The following is a 9,576-nucleotide window of genomic DNA, read 5'->3' as shown; positions in this document are numbered from 1 at the left end:
AGAAGGGTGATAACCTTATACCTCAAGTCTTTATAAAGCATGCAAGCCAGAAGGGCATGTGCCACCGATTCATTACTGCCACCTCCACAGGGACATAAGTGTTGTTTGTGTGGAATCTGTTGGAATCATCCCTCAAGTACAGCCCAGGGCAATACATTCAATCTTGAAAAAGTAAAAGCGCATCTATATTTTAGAATTGCTTGGTTCTACAGGTAGGGTGGCAATGCTTGGTGTAAGGGCTGCCAACGTGAATAAAATATTCGGGCCCCCAAATAAGTCCTGCCCTGTATACTCGATCATGTGACACAGCACAAAAACACAATTTGAATGGCAATGCCCATCAACTGGGTGGTGGGGCAGCCCCCTCAGATACTTTATTGGGGGGTGCACAAGGGACCTCAGTCCCAGGGAATTGGCTCCTATCCTTTGCACTTTCTGAAACAATCTGTGGACTGAAACAGAGCGACTCTTTGAAATTTACTCCTTTATGATGGTCTGACTCACTACAAGTTATGGTTACCATTAGGTCTGATCCTGCCTGTGTGATCTCCAAAGATACAGTATGGATCCAACTCGTAGCTAGTGACTGGAATTCTAGAATTGGAGAGTTGGAAGAAAGAGATACCTTGAGGTATCTAGTCCACCCCCTGCAATGCAGGACTGGGCAGCTGTCCCATATGGGGATTGAACCTGCAACCTTGGCATTATCAGCACTATGCTCTAACCAACTGAGCTATCCAGGTTAACTTAATGTGGTAAACCAAACAAAAACCTGCAAAGTTGACCGACTCAGTCCAAAGTTTTGGAACTGAGACCAGGCAAGGGTGTGCTTCCTTCCATGAGCTTGTGAGTTCCAAGTGATGGTTCATATCTCAGTGGCAGAACATTTGCTTCACATGTAGTAGTGCTGGGAATGTCCCCAGTTTGAGCCCCTGGAGAGATGCTGCCAGTCAGTGCTGGCAATACTGAACTAGATAAGCTGCTTCTGTGGACTGCAGCATCCCCATAGCTCCAGGCTTGAGAGAACCTGGAGCATAGTTCTGTGGCGAGTTGTCTGCCATTCTTAGGAGGACTTGGAACAGCCCTATTGATTGTGGCATGCAGGATCCTGGCTGGGGAGGCGAGTGCTGACTGAGCGCCTGCCTTACCAAAAAAGCAGGAAACCAGCTTTTAATATGGTTTGCTTGGCCGACTCCCTTCATGCAATATTGAAAGGGCGCTTTCAGCAATGCATCACCAGCTTGGCTGTGGCCCATAATGGATTACTGATCTCTCTTAAATGCGACAACTTTGCTCCCATGTTCTATTATGCAGTGGCTCCTTCCCAAGCAGCTCAGGTTCACCAGTGGGTTTGGTTTAATTACAGGATGTGAGCGATGCCAAGTGCAAAGACTCTTTGGCACCAGGATATTCAGGCTGGGCCAACATAGTACTTGTTAATTTATTGATCCATTAATTTTAAGTCTGGGCGGGGAAGGGGGCAATATGTACAATACCAATTACTGGGCACTTTGCATTCCTAAAAGTAAATATATCTTGATCAAGTGAAACACTGGCACACAGAATCGGTGTCTGGACATTTCCTCCACTCACCCATTTCCAATTATGGTGACTGTTTGCATTTAGTAATCATATGGAAATGCCAAGGTTTTGTAACGTGATGCTCCATTGAAGCGAAGGTACGGTTGCCATATGTCAAAAAGTGAAAATCCTGATGGGGAAAAAAATGGTTGGCAAAGTTTTTGAGCTATTTTTAAGGAAATTCGCCAAAATCTACACTTACGACATGGTTTGCCATGCATCTGGAAGTTGCCATCCCACCTGCACACTGTTTCCGACAGCCAAATCCCGGCAATGTCCAGAAAATTTCAGACGTATGGCATCCTACCAGTTAAAGCACTATAATGCCACTTCAAACAGTCATGGCTACTCCCAAAGAATTCTAGGAGGTTTAGTTTGTTAAGGGTGTTGAGAGTTGTTAGGAGGTCCTTATTTCCCTTTTAGAGCAACAATTCTAGAGCGGTTTAACAATCAACCCCTTTTCACAGGGAACTCTGGAAATAGTTGCTCTGGGAGGGGGCTAGGGAGTCTCTTAAGAACTCTTGGCACCCTTAACAAAATGCAGTTCCCAGAATTCCATATCCTCCAACATTTATCCGATGAAAATAGGGGCGTCCTATTCCATAATGATGATGATGATTTTATTATTTATACCCCACCCATGTGACTGTGTTGCCCCAACCACTCTGGGTGGCCTCTAACATATATTAAAATATAATGTAATATAAAAACTTCCCTATACAGGGCTGCCTTCAGGTTTAGAAGACTTCCCTGTCTTCTAAAGGTTGTATACTTCCTTATCTCCTTGGCTCAGGAGTATCTCCATACTTTCCAACATTTCTTCAGTGAAAATAGGGATGTCCTAAGGCATGGGTAGGCAAACTAAGGCCCGGGGGCTGGATCCGGCCCAATCACCTTCTTAATCTGGCCCATGGACGGTCCAGGAATCAGCAGGTTTTTACATGAGTAGAATGTGTCCTTTTATTTAAAATGCATCTCTGGGTTATTTGTGGGGCATAGGAATTAGTTCACCCCCCAAAATAAATATAGTCCACCCCTCCCCCACAAAGTCTGAGCGACAGTGGACCAGTCCCCTGCTGAAAAAGTTTGCTGACCCTTGTCCTAAGGAAAAGTGGGGCGTTCCTGGATCAAACCAGAAACTGGGACAGCTTCTGTATATTCAGGACTGTCCCTGGAAAATAGGGCCACTTGGAGGGTCTGGAATTCTTTTGAGGAAGCCACGGCTGTTTAAAGTGGTATCATAGTGTTGTAAATGTATGGTCTAAAATTTGTTGAAAGCTCCCTGAGCACAGATGATTAGTATTTCAGGGAAAGGGTTAGGTTATAGCCCTTCTCCTTGACAGGACCTCTTCTCTGTGCAGGATGGGAACCATGAGCTGATGCCATTTAAACATGTATTTTCTCCCATCTGCAATACAAAGTGTTGGGGTCTAAAGTGCTTCTTGGTGCACACTGAATGTCATTGACATTTTGCTTCACAGGATTGAGCCTGTGAACAAAATACTTGGCTGATAAACTCTGGGGCCCAGATATAAGTGCCCACCACATCATTAATTGGCCACAAACCTGAGGCATTGACCTCATGAGTATCTTGGCAATGCTCTTGTTTCTCCATAGCAGCCATAGCGATTATAGGGCAGGAACAGAAAGGGCTGCCCTCTATCTTTAGGCCAAGATACCGTGATTTCTGAAGTAGACAAGATGGTAGCTCCACATTTCCAAATAGGGCCTATAGCTCAGCAGCAGGGCATCTGCCTTGCATGCAGAAAGTCCCAGGTTCATTTCCTGGCATCTCCAGAGAGAAACTCTTGCCTGAAACCTTGCAAAGCCACTGCAACTTGGTGCAGAGATGGGCCAGTGGTCTGACGAAGGATGAGGCAGTTTCCTGTGTTCCTCTGATCAACGTTGATTAGGCCAGAGGCAAACAACTGAACTGGTGAAGCACTGAGTCAACACTAGAAATAAATAAAGAGGTAATGAATTCGCAAATTTATTAGCAGATAAAAGAACCATAACTCAGTGGCAGGACATCTGCTTTGTACGCAGAAGGTCCCAGGTTCAGTCCCCAGCATCTTGAGATAAGACTGGGAGGGACCTTTGTCCAAAGAGCTCCTGCCAGTTAGACAAGACTGAGCTATATGGATCAATTAGGGCTGCCATACATCTGGATTTTCAAAGGCAGAATTGACATCTGGGGGGAATTTAGCAGCACTTTGTCATGGAAAAATGAAAAATCATGTTTTTGGTGTCCTAGATCAATCCTCTGACAGGCAGTTTCCTAAATTCCTGTATAAAAATTGACCAGACTAGAGGATGACTATTACTTCAGTACTGGTGATGAGGCAGCATTATCTAATGTGCCTAGGAGTATGAAGGTATCTTAAGGGGTGTTGGCAGGCTGAATGGCACCCACTTTTCCTGCCCACCCCTTTAAGTCACAGTCACCCCCCTCAAGTCATAGGTATTGGGCATATCCATTTCATAAAACTTCCTTCCCTTCCACGCCTCAAACCTGAGTATTGATTCCACCCTGTTTATTCACAACACATAAATGTATGGCGTGGGGTGTGGGTGTGGAAGGAAGAACTGAGAATAATATGCTAACAAGTGTGTTAGTACGTACATGTGTGCAAGTAAGGAGGGATGGAGATTAGCATGCTCAAAGGCAAAATTGACACTGGTCTTTTCCAGTATGAACACAGTGAAGTTGTGAGAAACTTACATCCCTCCTCCCCACCGGCCTTTATCACCTCTATTTATAAAAGGGAGCTTAATGTATGATAGCAATAAAACTATGATGCTAGCAAAACAAGCCAGATTCTCTCCCCCCCCCCCACTTGCTCTCAGTCTGTGAGAAGTGCGTGGGCTGAGGTCTGCTGCATTGCCGAAAGGGGTTTGTTTCTCCTCTTTCGTTTTGCTCATTATGTTCCCTCGATTGTCTCAAAATACCCCATTAAGGGATCAGCACTGCTTCTTGCAACTTTTTTTTTTAAATAAATGTTCTGAGCCATCTAGGATTTGGGGTGGTTGGTAACTCAGATGGGGAATAAGCAAAGTCTAAGCAAGGAAGCTCGTCAAAAATTAAAAGTATATAGAAACAAGGAGAGCCATCAGAAAAAGCTCTATTCTAAATTGCTTGTTTCCTCACAATAAAAGGGTAGTTTGTAAAGGATTGGCATAACCTAATAATGGATAAGATTTCCCTGCAGCTAAATAGGATGTCAAATATTCTGATCACTTCTTAGAAAAAATGGCACACATTCTTAGCATACACAGAGTCAGCAAAACAGATTTTGCTTTATGCTTCTTTGTTGTACACCTCACTGTTTCACTGTCAAATATCCAACTCTCTTTCTGCCAATGATTGCAGTTATTACATCAATCACACGTTCATAAGATTCTGGGTTCAGTCTGCCCATCCCCAAGTAAGGCTGGGGGAGACCCCTGTCAGTGCAGACAATATTGAACTAGATGGACAAATGGTTTGACTCAGTATTAAGCTTCCTGTTTTCCATGGCTTGTAAGTAGGGGATGGAGGAAAAAAATGATTCAGTTCCCATTTAAAAGCAAAACTATTTTTCCTACACTCTCACACTTCCCAAAACAAAATGTGAACTGAAACACAGCCATCTTCCAAATGTTCCACTTCTTTGAATTTTGCAATGCAATTTTCCAGCCCAGCAATGTGCACATAAATTCACATACTAGTAGAGTTAAAATGCATTATATCAGAGGGAAGGTTAGGAAATTTGACAAGGCTGTTGGGGTTTTCTGAGGATTCGCAGACTGACATGGGAATGTGGGGAATGGAACTTAGTATTGGGGAAAAGAGAAAAAGGAGAAAATCCAAAATTGGTAATTTGTTCCTCCCTAATTGTAAACAAGCAGACATTACATGGTTGTCCCGTTGTCCCAATTGTATTTTTTGTATTGTATTTGTTAAAGTGAGCAAAAATAATATAGTAGATTTTAAAAACGAAAGAGTAGCAGGGTTTCATCAGAACCATGTTATATTCAGTTACATGTGGCACCATGAGATTTGGTTGTGTCCCACAAGGTCGAAGGCATTTTGCATTGGGCAGCAGATCTTCTGCACCTTCCCCCCTTGTTTTAAACTTTTTAATTTTCTTAACAACTTTGCTTATGGGGTAGATGGGTCTGTGTGGGACCACAGCATGTCCCTGCATCTTAATTTGCCCAGACAAATTTGTTCCATGGGCATGTTCCCTGAGATTGTTGGTTTTTTTATCACCTAGAAATGCTCTTCCTAGCCTCTAACACCCATATTGTCTTCCAAAAAATCTCGATCTGAGCTCTGCACATCTGCAAATGTGTTTCTGGAGGTCTTGCTCTGTCTCTTGCACACGTTTTTCATTTACTCTGCTTGTCATCCACAATTTAAAAGTCAATGAGTTGTTCTTTTGGTTTGAAGGTGTATATTTGGCGAAATGCAATTGCCTGGCAATATGCTGCCACAGCTCAAAATGGAAAACAGATGCTGATGTTTGTGAAATAGGCTGTGCATTGCATTGTGCCTCTTGCATTCCTGCACTTGCATGTACATTGTTAAATAGTTTGTAGACATAGCAGATGATGCAGCTATTTCTCCAAAGCAGCTCTTTATTTGTAAGCTGGAACAGAACTGAACAGCAAACAGCTCAGCCAGCCTGCTTTTATAGGCAGCCGGCAGTCAACATGGTAGCAACAACAACCCAGGATTTCCCGCCTAAAGTAACTGACGTGGACCTGAGTGAAAACTATATACATGATACTCCTGGTGGCCAGGGGGAGAACCTCAATACATAACATACATCATGGTTAGAAATCTCCCCTCTCCCCCCCAAAAGAGCTCATGTATTTACCGTACATCAGCAGTTAGGAACTGCTCCCTGCCAAGGGCTTCATTTCCTTTGGAGAAAGTGGTGAAGGCTGCATACCAGTGGTAGACTAAGCCCAAAGTGCATATGACCAAAACATATACACACAGTCCCCCCACCCCCAAAATCCGCAGTGCCTGAGAGACTGCTTTTCCTGTTCTGTTCCTGTTTGGCTTGGCTCAGCCCCTCCTCAATTAAACATGCTCTCTTAAACATGATGGAGGTGTCTTTTTTGCATTAGTGGGAGCTGATGTGAGGAGCATGCCTGTGCCATTTTCTGGTTCTGGCTCTTTCTTTGTTCTTTTAAATGTGGCAGCCATTTTGTGCTGTATGCCATGCCCCCAAAGCAGCCATGCTATGTTATGCAATGACCTCATGGCAACCATTTTGTGACTGGTACCCACAGTGCTTTCTTAAAATTCTAAATGTGTCCACTGACCAATAAAGATATAAACCCAGTCCTCTCATATTGACATTGCTTTTTAAAAGCACCACTGCCTATTTTTGAGTTATGGAGCTCCCATTGCTGGTTTTCCAGGACATCTGCCCAATTTCTGAAAAATAACCCAGGACGCCATTTTCGGAGGTGAATTCCATGACAAGTCTTTGAAAATCAGGACATATGGCAGCCCTTTCACCACCCCACAAAGTGAGAGTGGTTTTCTGGGAACAAGTAGTAGCAGAAAATGGGGGCCATTGGAGCATCTGGGATCAGGCCCTGCCTCACCATGTGCTGTTGTTGGGAAATGGAATGCCCCAGCAAACCTCATCGCATTGACTTCTACTCAAACCCATGTTTTGCTTCACTGATTACCATTTAGAGTAGTCTTTTCTGCTCTCCCTGAAGGTTCAATTCTAAGGCTCAGTCTGCACATGCACCAGAATGAAACATACCTGCCAACATTTCTCTGATGAAAATAGAGACATCCCATTCCATAATGATAATTTTACTGTTTATACCCCACACATCTTTCTGGGTTGCCCCAGTCATTCTGGGTGGCTTCCAACATATATAAAAACATAATTAAACATTTAGCATTAAAAAAAACCTTCCCTATACAGGATTGCCTTCAGACAGCTTGAGGGTAGGATAACTTCATACCCTCCAACATTTCTCCAATGAAAATAGGGACATCCTAAGGAAAAGCAGGATATTCTGGGATCAGATCAGAAACTGAGATGTCTTCTCTAAATCAGGGACATCCTTAGAAAATAGGGACACTTGGAGGGTCTGAATGAAGTGGTATAGTCCTCCTGATACAATGTACCGGATCTTACATCATAGTCCTTTCAAGAGGGGCTGGTACCCCACAGCAGTGCTGGCAGCCTTCAGCCAGCCTGCCCAGGATGGATCTCAGCTCCTCTTCCTCCCTTCATCCCAGCAACACTGCTCCCCTCCAGCAGTTACTCTGGCAACCTTCCAAATCCTGGGGCAAGGGGGAAAGAGTTCTCTTGTGTTGTTAATGTCCCTCAATTGTTCTTTTGATAGTCATGGCTCAGCCAGGTTGTTTTGCATAAGGAAATTCTTTGCAGCTTGCATTCTCCCTTCATATCACATCACAAATAAGCAAAATTCTAGCATTTATTAATTTCTAGGGTTTAAGGGGGACCCTCTAAATCTACCTATATATTTATATGTATATATAAAAAAATTATGTATCTCCAGAACACACTCCCTCTCTCACACATAAATACACTCTATTACACAAACTCTTTCTCTTGCAACACACACCCTCTCACAGGCACATATATTTTTCACACACAAGCACAAACTCTCACACACACCCTTTCACACACACACACACTGTCACACACACACATAAACAATATACTGTATATTTCTCTCTCTCTCTCTCTCTCTCTCTCTCTCTCTCTCTCTCTCACACACACACACACACACACAGAGAGAGAGAGAGAGAGAAAGCCTGTGATTTGGTCTGCTGGTGTCTTCTTCTCTCTCTCTCTCTCTCTCTCTCTCACACACACACACACAGAGAGAGAGAGAGAGAGAGAGAGAGAGAGAGAGAGAGAGAAGAAGAAGACACCAGCAGACCAAATCACAGGCTTCCCACATCACGTCTGTTGTGGCCTAGGTGGGAGATCACATCTCTGGATGATGCCCTAGCAACTCTCTGAATGAAGAAAAGTGGAACGGCAAAGGGAAAACTTTTTCTCCTCTATGCACCTGTTTTTGCTTTGTTTCTGCTTTCCATGAGCTTCTATACATGGGAAAGCATTAAAAAAAAGTACACTATACATCTGGAAGGATGCTGTGCCCTAATTTTGCCATGAGTGTAGAAGAGGGATGGGGAAGTTATTGGACTCCAGCTCCCATCAGGCTCAGCGTGGCCAGTGGCTATGGATGATGGCAGTTGTAGTCCAGAAACACCCAGAGAGACACAAGTTTTCCACCCCTCTTGTATACCAAGTCCCATACACACCAAATGTGACTATTGTTAGCAAATGCACTTGAACAATGCAGATGGAGTCCAGATGGTATAATGTTTTACTGCAGAAACCAAACAAAAACAGTGCATCATCTGAGTTCAGGCCTTGTACAGAGCAGGCAGAGGCAGACTGAAGCAGCTGCCTTGGGTGGCAGAATCCAGTGGCATGCTGCCACTTCTGTTGCCCCACTTGCCCCTGCTGCTAGGGTCACACAGTGGAGGTGGCGTTTTCCAGTGAGATCTCAGGAGAGTTCCATGCACAACACCAGGAAGCGAGGCTTCAGCAAAAGGCTGCAGCCACAATGGGGCAAGTCAGCAACTTTCCATTTTGCCTCATGTAGTGCAATGGGATGAGCACTCATGAGAGTGGGAAGTCATTCAACAAAACTAGGCTTGCCATATGTCAGGAAAATTCCTGATATGTTCTGGTTTTTTTGCCGAAATGGCAAAATATCAGGGGAAACCTGGATGTATGGCAACGCAATGGAAAAAGCACTGGAAGCAGCTCCAAAAGCTTAAAATCACTATATTTTGTGGGGAGGCTCAACAACTTGGGAGAGGCTTTTTTGAAATATGGCAACCCTAAACAAAACGTAGAGAAGAAAAACTCCCTGAGAACTTCACAGCCAATCAGAGCATGTGCTACTTCAGTAAACACCATGTCTGGTGTC

The sequence above is a fragment of the Podarcis melisellensis genome (assembly GCF_964234715.1).
Source record: "Podarcis melisellensis genome assembly, chromosome: Z".
NCBI lineage: Eukaryota > Metazoa > Chordata > Lepidosauria > Squamata > Lacertidae > Podarcis > Podarcis melisellensis.
The sequence above is the reverse complement of the archived record's forward strand: the minus strand, read 5'-3'. Positions refer to the sequence as shown.